Source organism: Arachis ipaensis, chromosome B09 (genome assembly GCF_000816755.2).
Source record: "Arachis ipaensis cultivar K30076 chromosome B09, Araip1.1, whole genome shotgun sequence".
Lineage (NCBI taxonomy): Eukaryota > Viridiplantae > Streptophyta > Magnoliopsida > Fabales > Fabaceae > Arachis > Arachis ipaensis.
The window spans coordinates 120,916,572-120,926,454 of NC_029793.2; positions in this window are offsets into that span (position 1 = coordinate 120,916,572).

Here is a 9,883-nt window from a genome sequence, read left to right on the forward strand (position 1 = left end):
CTCCATTAGTCTTAACAGTATCACATATCTGCAAGAATTCAGTTAAGAACTGAAAAGAATCTTCAGATGGAAGTCCATGAAACTTGCAGTTCTGCTGCATCAGAGAAACTAATTGAGGTTTCAGCTCAAAGTTGTTTGCTCCAATGGCAGGAATGGAGATGCTTCTTCCATGTAAATTGGAATTAGGTGCAGTAAATTCACCAAGCATCCTCCTTGCATTATTATTATTTTCGGCTGCCATCTCCTCTTCCTGTTCGAAAATTTCTGAAAGGTTATCTCTGGATTGTTGTAATTTAGCTTCTCTTAATTTTCTCTTCAGAGTCCTTTTAGGTTCTGGATCTACTTCAACAAGAATGTTCTTGTCCTTGCTCCTACTCATATGACAAAGAAGAAGGCACAGAAAAAATAATACTAGTATGGATCCTTTATACCACAGTATAGAGGTCCTTATGTTAGTAGAAGAAAAGAAGAAGAAAATCTGAACTCAGAGAGAGAGAGGGTTTGGATTTTTGGTGATGTGAGGAAGAGATGTTAGTAGATGAATAAATAAATAGAAGGAGATGAAGGAGAATGATTTTTGAAAATAATTTTTGAAAAAGAGTTAGTGATTTTCGAAAATAGTTTTGAAAAAGGTTAGTAGTTTTTCGAAAATTCAAATAAAAAAAATAATTACTTGATTAAAAAGAAATTTTTGAAAAAGGGGGAAGATATTTTCGAAAATTAGAGAGAGTTAGTTAGGTAGTTTTGAAAAAGATAAGAAGCAAACAAAAAGTTAGTTAGTTAGTTGAAACAAATTTTGAAAATCAATTTTGAAAAGATAAGAAGATAGGAAGTTAGAAAAGATATTTTTGAAATCATATTTTGAAAAAAAGATAAGATAAGGAGATATTTTTGAAAAGATATGATTGAAATTAGTTTTGAAAAAGATTTGATTTTTAAAATCTCAATTAATGACTTGATTCACAAGAAATCATAAGATATGATTCTAGAACTTAAAGTTTGAATCTTTCTTAACAAGCAAGTAACAAACTTGAAATTTTTGAATCAAAACATTAATTGGTGATGTTATTTTCGAAAATTTGATATAAAAATAAGAAAAAGATTTTTGAAAAATATTTTTGGAATTTTCGAAAATAACTAAGAAATTTGAAAAAGATTTGATTTTTGAAAAAGATTTTAAAAAAGATAAGATTTTCAAATTGAAGATTTGATTTGACTCATAAGAAACAACTTGATTTTAAAAATTTTTGAAAAAGTCAATCCAATTTTCGAATTTGATGAGAGAAAAAGGGAAAGATATTTTTTTTTATTTTTGAATTTTTATGATGAGAGAGAAAAATTAAAAACATCATTTTCATGTTTTTCTCTTTTATTTTTGAATCAAAACAAGGGATGCATGCAAGAACACTATGAATGTCAAGATGAACACCAAGAACACTATGAAGATCATGATGAACATCAAGAACATATTTTTGAAAAATTTTTAATGCAAAGAAAACATGCAAGACACCAAACTTAGAATTCTTTAATGCTTAGACACTAAGAATTCCAGAATGCATATGATAAACATGAAAAGACACAAAACAAAAAATCATCAAGATCAAACAAGAAGACTTACCAAGAACAACTTGAAGATCATGAAGAACACTATGAATGCATAAATTTTCGAAAAATGCAAGATGCACATGCAATTGACACCAAACTTATGACATGACTCAAGACTCAAACAAGAAACACAAAAAATATTTTTGATTTTTATGATTTTCTAAATTTTTTTTTGGATTTTTCGAAAATTAATTGAAAAAGGAAAATAAGGATTCCAAATTTTTTAATATGAATTCCAGGAATCTTGCATTCTTAGTCTAAAGCATCAGTCAAGGAATTAGACATGGCTCACTAGCCAGCCAAGCTTTCAATGAAAGTTCCGGTCCAAAACACTAGACATGGCCAATGGCCAGCCAAGCTTCAGCATGTAATTCAGACATGACATGCCTGACATACCCTACAGTCGTATAACAACTGATGGTTGGAAGCCTCAGTCCAAAAGAATTTAGACATGGCTTTACAGCCAGCCAGGCTTCACATGCTTCATGAAATACTAGAATTCATTCTTTAAAAATTTTGAATAAAATTTTTTTTTGAAAACATTTTTATTGACTAATACAATAGTAAAAAGTCCTATTTATAATAAACTAGTCACTAGGGTTTACAGAAGTAAGTAATTGATGCATAAATCCACTTCCGAGGCCCACTTGGTGTGTGCTTGGGCTGATCTTTAACTTTCCACGTGCAGAGGCCATTTGTGGAGTTGAACACCAGGTTTTGATCCATTTCTGGCATTCAACTCTGGTTTTTGATCCCTTTCTGGCGCTGAACTCCAGAATTGGGCAGAGAGCTGGCGTTGAACGCCAGTTTGCGTCGTCTAAACTTGGGCAAAGTATGGACTATTATATATTGCTGGAAATCCATTTTGATTTCTGTAGCTCCAGAAAATCCATTTTGAGTGCAGGGAGGTCAGAATCCAACAACATCAGCAGTCCTTCTTCAACCTCTGAATCTGATTTCTGCTCAAGTCCCTCAATTTCAGCCAGAAAATACCTAAAATCACAGAAAAACACACAAACTCATAGTAAAGTCCAGAAATGTGAATTTAACATAAAAACTAATGAAAACATCCCTAAAAGTAACTAGATTCTACTGAAAACATACTAAAAATAATGCCAAAAAGCGTATAAATTATCCGCTCATCATTAAACTGTATAAGGAATTTTCCAAGTTTGATATAGATAAGTATATATCGAATCAACATCAATTTTATAGAAATTTCAAAATTGGCTGTAATCACTGTCAAATAAGAGAAAAATTGAATCAACAATTTCTCTAAGAATGGACTCGGAATCAAGTGTTTAAAAGGCACAGTGCATTAAGACAAGTTCAAAGCTATATCAAAGAATACGTGAATTAAGAAGAATTCAAACAGAGAAAGATAGATACAATAAGGGTTTCAAACAAGCATATGCAATTAAGATCAAATAAGAATGCATATGAATAGAGGAATAGAGTTGAAAAATCAAACTACTTTTCAAAAGGACTAGCAAACAAGAACTTCAAGTTAGGCTATGAAAGAACAAGTCGACTCGAACAGAATTCAAGACACATAACTGAATAACCTCGAGAAATAGTTTCTAACGTTCCCAAAACCCGCGATTCACTTTGTCCAAAACTCGTATATCATCTATGATAACCCATTAGTGCTCTCATAAACATAATTCACTAGTATTAAGCCGGCCAAACTTAATACCAAGAAGTATGCAATGCAAGACTAACAGCGTTAATCCATAGATCATCATGTTCATAAAGATCTAATTTTCGTCATTCGACAAGACTATTGCATGACAGACACTCAGAGTATGCAACTGAAGCATAGTCAGTCCATTCCTCAAGCTCTACAGGAAAGACTGCTCTGATACCATAATGTAACACCCTAACTATCAAAAGTCACACTTCCGGCTGCGCCACTCTGATAGCTCGGATATCACGACGACTCTTATACTATTTAATACTAAAATATGAGCCTATTTAAAACTTTAAACCGCAATACCGCTCAAAAATACTTCTGTTAGGTAACGTACATCCATACATACCATACAACTTACAAAACTCACAAAGAGTACATACATATATATATACATATTAAATAATTTTACAAGCATTAACTAATACAATTCCTATCCCTCTTACAGAATGCATAAAGATAAAGGCAAGGGAATAATAAATAATAACTAAAGCAATACAAAACATCACGACAACAACTAGATAAACTCTCGTGACTTCTGCGTCCATATCCTGAAAAGAGAAATTTGTAGGGGGGTGAGAACATCATCCTCGAAAGGGTTCTCAGTAGAGGGTTTTTGAGAATTGCTATAATAGAATATGTGAAGGTAAAACCGTTCCAGTGATTAATAACCGCCTTATGCATATTTTCAAAAGTAAAGGTTGACTATAAAAGAAAAATCTGAAATCTTTTCTGAAAGAGGAACTGTTCATTTCTTAAAAATTCAGAAGCCTTTCAAAAGGTTTATCTATGCTAAACCAAATTAGTTTTTCATACTTTTCCAAACCAGAAACATCAACCAGACATGGCCTACGGCCCACCTCATGATCAACCACGGCTTTAGACCCAAACAACCCAAACAACAACCAGTCACCACAGTCCAACAGAGTCTCGGTTGCAAACACAAATAGAAAAGTTCAAGCACAAACAAACAATTACTGCAAGTAGAACAATTAGCAGGTACTCACAAGTAATCACAAAGGCAAATCAAGTACAATATGCACACCCAAACAATGTCACAGATGCATATGATGAATGCCTGTCCTAGTGGCTGATGATATCATCTGTCGGTTATAAAGCCAACCCGACAAGTCCTGGTAGCTAACCATTGGACTGTCCCTCTATCGTGCATCCCCAATTCGAGTTCTTCACAATCATAATCATAATTTACATCCAACACCCTCACTGGTGTATAGTCACGGGGGCGAGCTCTTCCGGAACTTTCACAGTGTCCGGCCACACTTACGACATAAGGTCAGCAGAGTATCGAGTCTCAACCTGGAGCACGTAGTGGCTAGCCACTGCTTCTACCCAAGGAAACTTGTATCTCAGATAATTGGAAGTGCAACAATCACAATATCAATAACTCAGCATATATGCATTTTTTCTCAGCCATAAATCAACATTCATCTCAGCCATCTGGCTTAAATTCATGATTCATAGTCAGCCATCCGGCTCATAATATATTCAGCAATCAGCCATAATTCATTATCATACACAGCCATTCCGGCTCATAACAAAAAAGCACTTCCACCATTCAACATCATCAAATTCATAAAAAAATCATCATTCAAGCCATAAATTACTTTTTCTCCATTCACTTCACTTTGAAATCAAAAATCAATTCTTCTCAGCCTTAGCTTTAAAGATCCCATTCCTCAAATCATCTGAGGCTCATAAGCCACTTTAACTCAAAGTTGGTTCCCCTTTTTAAAAATAAATCCACCCTCGGCATCCTCTTTCCAAAACTTCCAAAACCATGGCAAATTAAAGATCTATTTTGAAATATTCAAAATCATCCATCCAACAATGGGATTTTATAACAAAAGTTCCTCGGCAGAGTCTCAAGTCTTTAGGGGAGAATAACATAACTCATTTTCTCAAATTCGCTTAAAATCTTTAGAACCTTGGCTTCCTAATTTGAGTAATAAAAAAGTAGGATCTAAGCCAAACCGAGTTGTGTAATCAATTACTCCTTTCTAAGCCAAACCATGATAAAATTGAATTTTTGTATTCTGTTGGGCTGAATTTGTGGGCCACGAGACTTTTTTATTATTGTCATGGGTTAAGATGGAAGAGTAGTTTAATACTATTAAACTACTCTTCCACCTTAACCCATGACAATAATAAAAAAAGTCTCGTGGCCCACAAATTCAGCCCAACAGAATACAAAAATTCAATTTTAATTTTAGTCTTTATTATCTTATCTTTATTTGCTTTTATCTTTCAGAAGACAATGCTCTATATATATATTTAGTTTTACCCTCATAGTTTACAATACACTTCAGTACAATTCAATCAATCAATAATCAATAAAAGTTCGCATTCTTTTCTTTTCTTATTCTTTCACAATTTTATCATGGTATCAGAGCCACGGTATCCTCCTTGAGGAGGATATATAAGATATTATCTTTTCGGTGAGAAATCACCATGCTTCTTTTTCAACTTCCTCCCACAATAAATAATCATAGATTTAGTTACATGCATCAAGTGAAAATTCTACCACAGTTTTGATTATCCCGGTTCTTTACCAGCAATTCCGTCTGCGCCTTCTTCTAGCGTTTCATCTGCAACTTCTTCCGGGAGTTTCGTCAGTATTCTGTTTCAGCAGTTCAATCTGCATCTGTTCTAGCAGTTCAATCTGCATCTGTTCTAGCAGTTCCATCTGCACTCTTATTGCGCTCCACGCGCTTTTTTTTATCGCGCTCTACGCGCCCTTTGAAGACCACTCTTATTGCGCCATACGCGCCCTCTAAAGATCAATCTGTTGCGTTTTACACGCTTATTTTTTTATTTTTTCATTTTTTGAATATCGCTGCTCAAGTGCAGCATCTCCTTTTATATTTTTGCCGTCGACAGCTCAAGCTCCGCCGCACGCATTTTTTGAAGATCGTCGCTCAAGCGCAGCATCTCCTTTTATATTTTTTTGCCGCCGGCAGCTCAAGTTCTGCCGCACGCATCTTCCTCCGCGTCACCACGTCAGACGCGCTTTTCTCAACAATTTATCCAAGCGGTGGATTATTGACATCTTCCATCCACCAGCTTGCGGGGGCGTATTAAACTACTCTTCCACCTTAACCCATGACAATAATAAAAAAGTCTCGTGGCCCACAAATTCAGCCCAACAGAATACAAAAATTCAATTTTAATTTTAGTCTTTATTATCTTATCTTTATTTGCTTTTATCTTTCAGAAGACAATGCTCTATATATATTTAGTTTTACCCTCATAGTTTACAATACACTTCAGTACAATTCAATCAATCAATAATCAATAAAAGTTCGCATTCTTTTCTTTTCTTATTCTTTCACAATTTTATCACTTAAACAAAACCAGCTTCAACCCCATGATTAATTTTAAAGCGTTTCAAACTGCTCAATAATTGTTTTAGTCTTGCAAAAATTCAAAATTCAAAGAGTACTTAAAACTTTTTCCCAAAACATTGTAAAATAAAACTTGTCAATAGACGTCCAGGTTCTCTCAAAGTAACTAAAACTCCTCCAATTGAAACCCTCAAGTCAAATTCAAAGACATAAACCCTTTTTCACATTTAAAACAGCCTTAAAACATAAGTTTCATCTAAATAACTTGCTCACAAAAGAGATACAATACTTTTTTTAAGAAACAAGACTAAATCACAATTTCCTTTTTAATAATTCATTTCAAAAGCATAAGTCATCCCTTTCTTAAATAATCCAAATAAAATAGTAAAAGTCTTTAACTCATAATTTTCCAAATAACATTTCAATAAAGTCTCGGATTTTATCGGAATTTCAACAGCACCTCCCCTAAAACTTGGACTCTGCCACCCTTTCCGGGTCCCATCCAAACCAATCCACAACCCTCTTTAAAGGGTTCAAAATCAAATCAGCGCAAAAATCCAACTGAATCCAAAGATACATTCCATTTTCATATTTCAATTTTTGATGGATTAAACTTGATTTCAAAGCTTTAAAGAAGCGACTTTAAAGAAACACTACAAAACTGTCCGTTTCACAAAACCAAATAATAATCGAATCGGCCAAGCATTCATATTCATCCAAAATAACCAACATTACATAAGACTTATACAATCACTCAAGTATACATTTTTACCACATAATATTCATATATAATAATTCTAATTTATAACATATGCTTTTCTGAAAAGGCCCCTACCTCAAAGTCAACCCCTTTAAAGTTAACACGTCAAGAGTCCTCTTTCTATTCTAACACGCGGCAACAACCTCAGTGATTCTAGGCAATATCAACAATGACAATCAAGGTCACAGAAACAACGACTTATCTGACGTAAATTGGGATTAAAGCAAAATGGATATTAAATGAAATTAGAACATAATTGTTAATAGAGCATCGCGGTAACAAGGAACGAAACCAATTAGTCTCACCACGAGAAACGAAGCGAGACGACATGCAGTAGCTTTCATTTTAATCATACAATTTTCGAAACTCGACCCTGAGATATTAACATCAGAAAATTCTCAATAACCGATAACGGAATACTAAAACCGAGAGTTCGAAATAAAATATACTTACGATGACAGCAGAACGGACGACCCGCAAATCCCAAACTGACCCAGCAGCAGCTGCGGTAGCGGCCAGAAGCTCCGGTGGATCAACTATAATAACCACGCAGCATCAAAACCTTCTCGAAATCCAAAAAGACAGAAATCACAACTAAAACCCTTACCGGCAGAGGCGGCAGAGGCAGCTTCGCCCCCTCTCATCCATAATCAACCACTACGGAGATAAAAGCTGGTAGTGACGGCGGCGGTTCCGACGGAGGCGACGCGAACAGCGGCTGGGTGCAGTGGTTGGACTCCCAGCTCAGCCTCAGATCTCTCTCATCTGCTCTGCTCCCGAACTCTCTTTCTCTGGCTCTGCCATAAGTGACGGCGACTGACTCTGTGACAAGGATGACAGCGGTGTAGTGAAGATGACGGCGGCGTAGTGAGGACGACGGCGGCGATGCGACAGCAGCTACCAGACACGGCGCCTTCTCCCCTCCGACCATGGCTCGCATCTTCTCCCTCTCCTGTTCGCGATTCGAACGGCGGCGGCAAGGAGGATTCGACAGCGAAATCCGACGAAGCTGTCGGCGAGGATGCGACGGTCCCGAGCAACGCGGCGGCAGCAAGCTAAGCGGCTCCTTCCTCCCCTGCGCGCGCGCTCTTTCCTCCGTCCCGTGACTATGGTTCGCGGCTTCCTCTCCTACAACGGCAACACGATGGCGCGGCGGCAGTGATGCCTGCCGGCGCCGTCCTTCCTCTTCCCCTCTCCTCTTCTCTGATCCCTCTCTGGTTCTCGTTTCTTCAGGGTTTTGTTGTGTGTTTGCTGCTGTTTTGGGGGGAAAGGGGATTTCGGCTGAGGCAGAGGAGTTTAGGGTTAGGAATTGGAGAAATTATGGTTTAGGTAAAATTAGGTTTAAGGTCAGCTTTGTAATTTCAAATAAAAATAAAGATAATATAGTAATTAGAAATAAATTTTAATCCAACAATAATAATGTATAAAAATACTATTTGTTCATCAATTTCACAAATTATTTTTAATAAAATGTTCAAATCCAAAAATTAGAAATAATATACTTAATTTTTTTATTTTCCAAAACAGCAGTATTAATATTTTAAAATATTAATTATTTAGTCCAGATCATATAAAATTTTTATTATTTCATAACTACCAACTTTATAATTTAAATATAGAAAATAATCTAATAATTATAAAATTGGATAAAAATCTTAATTTATTTCAAATTCAATTAATCAAAATTTGCTTTAATTGTCTTTAATAAAATAATTTCTGAAATTAAAAATATAAATAACTATATGAACTTGAGACTTGATCATAATAAAACTTTTCAAAAGTTCTGGGTCTTAGTATTACCTATTTTAAAGTCAATATTTTGAAGGAGAAAAAACACAAAAAAAGCATGATGAGCGTGATGAATCGTTGAAAACAGATAATTCGAACGTTGAACTTAAATCGAGCGAAACAGACATAATTCTTTACATTTTTTTATTTAAGCATTTCTTGTTTTTATTTGGAGACTGACTTGACTCGAATAATATAGTTAGATACAGATCTAAAAAGTTACAAAGAGCCAAAAAATATACATAATATATATAAAAAATGACAAATACAAATACAACTATAAGAGTTAAATATATATCTGTCATTTCTTTATAGAAGAGATAGACAAAATAGTATATTATGTTCATTTACATTTTTAAATTCATTAATAACAGAATGTATATCAAACTTTATAAAAAAATTGTTTTGAACCTTATTTGTTAGACTTAAAATTCATTGACATAAAAATTTTAGTTTATTATAATATAAAATTAATAAATTAAGTTGATATGAATATGAGTTCATGAATTGTTTATTATTTATTTTCTTTAGACTTTTTGAATTTTAGTGAATTTTACTATATCCTCTCTAAAGTAACATATAAGTTACCATATCTGATGTGTCACTTTTTAATTGTTTATTATCTTAATTATAATTGGACCATTTTATAATTAAAAAATTATTTAAAGAAATAATTGT